Raw genomic sequence first — 5,551 nt, forward strand, 5'->3', positions numbered from 1 at the left:
TAGTGTTACAAGAGTTTCTCTAAACTTGTTGGAAAGAAAATTACTTCCTTGATCACTTTGAATGTTCTTAGGAAATCCTACCATAGTGAAATATTTCAACATTTCTCTGATTATGTTCTGAGCTTTAATATTTTTCAAAGGAATTGCTTCTGGAAAACGAGTGCTCATGCACATGATTGTGAGAATGTACTGATTTCCTTTACTTGAAGGAGGTAAAGGTCCTACACAGTCAATAAGAACTTTTTTAAATGGCTCTTCCATTACAGGAATGGGATGGAGTGGAGCTTCTACAATTTTCTGGTTGGGCTTACCTACAAGTTGACATGTATGACATGTTTTACAATATTGGGCAACATCTTTGACAACCGTGGGCCAATGGAAATGTTGGGTTATGTTGAACAAGGTCTTTCTTACACCTAAGTGACCTGCTAAGGGAGTATCATGAGCCAATCTTAGAACATTATTCCTGAAACCAAGAGGGAGGACTATTTGATTCCTTACTTGCCATGGCTGGTCAGCGGTTGCGGTGGATGCTCTCCATTTTCGCATTAGGACTCCGTTTTCTATATAGAAACCTCGTGACATATTTTCAACCTCCCCTGGAGACCCAACAATCTCGTACAAATTTTTAAGAGAAGGATCTGACTTCTGTTCTTTGATTAATTCTGCTCTAGATAGAGAAACTGGTGAAGAAGATGATGGGTCAGTTTGGGAGAATAGGGATTCTAAATTATAAGTCTCCTCTTCAGATTTCTTGTACTGAGATCTGGTTACAGCACAAGCGGGAAACAACTGTAAGTTATCTGAAGGTTCTACTGAGGTCTTAGGGTTATTTGTTATTAAGGGAGAAATGACTTTGCTTCCAGCGATGTCATTGGCCAACAATAAGGATATTCCTACTATGGGAAGAGAGTCTACTACTGCTACTTTAACCATTCCGGTTGTTAAATCAGACCGCAAGAAAACATTATGTAATGGACATTTTACAATTCCTCCAACTCCTTCTATCAATATATCATAACCTGTATATGACTCACCCAGATTCTGCAAGACAGAATTTAAAATCAGACTTTGCTTTGCTCCTGTGTCTCGGAGTATGGAAATAGGATATTGTTGTGAACTACTACTATGAGATATAGTTCCTGAAGATACAAATGGTTTGAAACAAGGATCATGATTTGATGAGGGGGGTTCTACATTACTTGACAATACCGGCTTCTTTGGTAGTTTATCCTGAATAGAGGATTTTGAATCATCTGATTTTATATTACTTACAAGAGTTGGCGTCTTATTGGAGAATGAGGGTGTCAGTCTCTTTCTGCAATTAGAAATGTGATGGCCAACCTGTTTACAATATGAACAAGTTACAGGGGGATTAGTCTTAAACCTTTCCATTCTTTGCCAAGGTTGGTTTGGAGGATATTGATTGAAATCAGACCTGTAACTGAAATGTGATGGGCTAGACTGATTTTCAAAGTGTTTCTTTGGGGACCAAGGATCAGAGTATTTTGTTGAATCTGGAATATGTGACTTTGACTTTTGGGATTCCATTTGTCTTGACTTAGGTTTATGATTTAGTGTGAACTCATCAGCCAATACAGCAGCTTTAGTTAAAGTTTCGGGAACATGATCATCTATAAAAATCCTAAGATCTGTCTCTAAGGTATTCTTAAACTGCTCCAATAAAATCAACTGTTTAAGTCTATCTAAGGTGTCCGTTTCACTAGCCAAACACCACCTATTGAATAACCTCTCTTGTTGAGCCGCATATTCTACGTATGTTAACTGAGGTGTCTTCCTATAATTACGGAATTTCTGTCTATAGGCCTCTGGTATTAGTTCATAAGCTTTTAAAATACAAGCTTTCATATTATCATACTCGCTTTCTGCTTCTGAAAGAGAAGTATAAATTTGCTGAGCCTTACCCTTAAATTGTGTTTGAATGATTAATGGCCAATTTTCTTTAGGGATTTGTAACTGTTGCGCCAATTTTTCCCACTGAAGAAAGAAAATTTCTGGCTCTCCTTCTGAAAATTGGGGTAGAAGTTTTACATACTTGGAAATATCTATATGACCTTCCTGAACTACGGGTTGTCTATCAACAATCCTAGCTTCTACTTCTGTCTTCTTTAATTCTAACTCTACTTGTTTCACTTTAGCTTCCTCTTCTCTAGCTTTAAATTCTGCCAATTTGATTTTAGTTTCCTCTTCTCTAGCTTTAAATTCTGCCTCAATTTGCATTTGTTTCAGTTTAGTTTCCTCCTCTTTAGCTTTAAATTCTGCCTCAATTTGCATTTGTTTCAGTTTAGTTTCCTCCTCTTTAGCTTTAAATTCTGCCTCAATTTGTATTTGTTTCAATTTAGCTTCCTCCTCAAATTCTACTCTTCTGACCTTTAATTCAATCTCCTTAATCTTAAGTTCGGTTAGTCGTGCCTCTATTTCTAACCTATTTGAAGGAATTTGTATAGCTGTAATCTCTTCTGGAGATAAGATCTCATCTTCGATCAGATTTTCAACGAGTTCCTGAAGTATTTTTTTCTTTCGCAAACTTGTATCAATGTCTACTCCAAAGTGCTTGCCTATTTCTATCAAAGTGTCTTTAGTTTGTTTCTTTAAGAAACTTACCTTGGGATTTTGAACGAATTCTTGAACTATATCATCCATCTCTATAAGAATGTGTTAAATACCTGATCCAATATCCTGGGCAAGGGTCGCCACTTTGTTACGGGCTGCTGGTATGTGAAGAGACGTTACGTATAACGTCTAAGTGCTTAAGAACCAGCGCACTTCTAGAAGCCACTGTAGGACTGAACTATCTGGTCAGGGCCTAGATAATTCGTAAGACTAGAAGTAAAGGTAACAAAGAAGATTCCAGGAAAGGAATATTAAACTAGCGATAAAACTAGTAAACGAAATTATTAATGGAAAATATTTACAGGCAATCAACACAAAAGAGAATGGGCAGTAGGGTCAATGGGACCGTTACATGATTATGAGAATATGGAAATTATCGTTCAAATAAGAAACACAAGATAAGTATACAATATGGTACTATCTAAGTACAAAGAGATCAGGAACATGCATCAGAATAAGTAATAAGTACAAATATAAGTAAAGTAATGCAATGTATATCAGACACGTAATGTAGGCAAAAAGGGGTGATCACTTCACACCAATCGTCTCATGAGTCTAAACTTTCTGTTTTTATCAAGAGATAAGATATGCTAGAAATGACAAGGAATGAGCGGTTTCCACCGCTTATATACCATTGGACCGGAAGCCGGATACTTCCGGTTAAGGGTGCGGGTGAGTGAAAGGGGGGGGAGGAGGGTAAGTTAACACGTCAACATGGGTAGTTTTAGGACCCTCGACTCGCTTGAACAATCTATTTATTTAGTAACTGTCAAATCTGTGCGCTCCGAACTATTCAGGATTTCGCTTGTCTGTTTGTTCTACAAGAGTGCGCACCTCTCTCAGCACGTAGACAAGATTACATATAGTGGACGGGCGTTACTGCTTAACATTGTTACAATACATACATAGACAAGAAATATGAACATAGTTATGTAATACAAAGGAACACAAAACATAATTACACATATGACGTAATATCTAATATTACGTTACAATAGGCAAATCATTCACGCTCTGAAACAAGCTTATGGTGACAGTGTCCCAAAGAAAACAATCTACAAATGGATAAGTCGGTTCAGAAGTGGAAGAAACGAAATTGAAGATGAGCCCCGCAGTGGTAGCCCATCAACGTCAGTTTGCGAGAAAAAACATCGATGTTGTCTGCGACATGATTGAAAAAAATAGAAGAATAACTACTGAATCAATAGCAGACACATTCAACATCTACGTGGGTTCTGCACACACAATTCTGATGGAGAGCTTGGGGCTAAGCAAGCGTTTCGCTTGATGGGTCTCTAGGTTGTTGCGCCCAGATCAGCACCAACAAGGGCAGATCTTTCAATGGAAATTTTGATCAAGTGGGTAGAAGACTCTGAAGCTTTTCTGCAGAGAATTGTGACAGGTGATGAAACATGGCTCTATCAGAACGATCCCGAGGACAAAATTCAATCAAAGCAGTGGCTGCCCCGGGGTGGAAGCGGACCAGTCAAAGCAAGATCTGAGCGTTCAAGAGGAAAGGTCATGACCACCCTTCTGTAGGATGCAGAGGGGATTTTGCTGGTTGACTTCCTCGAGAACAAAAAACAATTACATTTACTTATTAAGAATGCGTTTTGAAAAAACGGTCCAAAAAAGTCCAGGAAAAACACCCTGGAAACCTGCATCAACGCCTCCTCTTCACCACGACAATGCACGCGCTCATGGTGCTCGGCAGACAAGAGCTGTGCTACGTGAATTTCGATGGGAAATCATCCGATATCCCCCTTACAGCCGTGATTTAGCCCCATTCGACTTCTTTTTGTTTTCAAACTTAAAAAAATAATGGAAAGGTACCAATTTTCCATTAGTTGAAGATGTAAAAAAAAACTGCTTTGACATGGTTCAGATCACATATCACATGATCCTCAATTCTACTCAGACGGACTTAGAGGCTGGTATTAACGTTTGCAGAAGTGTATTGACCTTAATGGAACATATGTTGGAAAATAAACATCATAACTGAAATCGTTTTTTCATACTATAATTTTTCCACGAACTTTTTGAATCCCCATCGTATATATATTCCATGGAACATCAAGAGGAAGATAGGAGGAGTTTGAATGTGTTTGATATGAGGTGCCTGAGAAGTATGATAGGTGTTAGGCTGGATAGGGTGAGAAACGAGGAGGTGAGGAGGAGAACGGTGGTGGAAAGGGAGTTGGGAGATGAGGTTGATGAAAGAGTAATGGGTTGGTTTGGACACATAAAAAGAATGAGTGAGGAAAGATTAGTAAAAGAGAGGAGTGAACGTGAGGGGGCGACCAAGGATGAGATGAATTGATAGGGTATAAGGGGCGTTGAGGAATAGGAGAATGTCTGTTGAGGAAGGACGGGAGAGGACAGAAGATAGGGGTGAATGAAGAATGGTTGTATATGGATGATGCTGTGATGCATGAGGGGGAGTAGATGGGGGATAGGGGGTAAGGCAGTATGTCTCCCCTATCTTTTCCATTTTTGCATGAGGGGACGGAGCGGGGGGTCGCCGATTTAATGAAGCGGTGTTGCTGTGGATGTACTGTGTCTTGCGACACTGCCTCTGACCCAGGGCAGTGGGCAAGATGCAGGGATGACCCGTTATCCAGGAGGAGCCAAGATAAGGAGGGAGGGGGTGGATGGGAGTGGAGTCTGTGTGGATGGAATGGGTGGGAGTGGTTTTTATGCCTTTGTGTTTTGGATACCTCCATGGAAATGGGTAAAGGCCTTTGGTGTATATATATGTATATATATATATATATATATATATATATATATATATATATGTGTGTGCGTGTGTGTGTATGTATATATATATATATGTATATATATTATATATATATATATATATATAAGCACCTATGTATATATACATATATATATACATATATATACATCTATATAT

The sequence above is a fragment of the Oratosquilla oratoria genome, chromosome 1 (assembly GCF_046742065.1).
Source record: "Oratosquilla oratoria isolate Oo_2021 chromosome 1, ASM4674206v1, whole genome shotgun sequence".
Lineage (NCBI taxonomy): Eukaryota > Metazoa > Arthropoda > Malacostraca > Stomatopoda > Squillidae > Oratosquilla > Oratosquilla oratoria.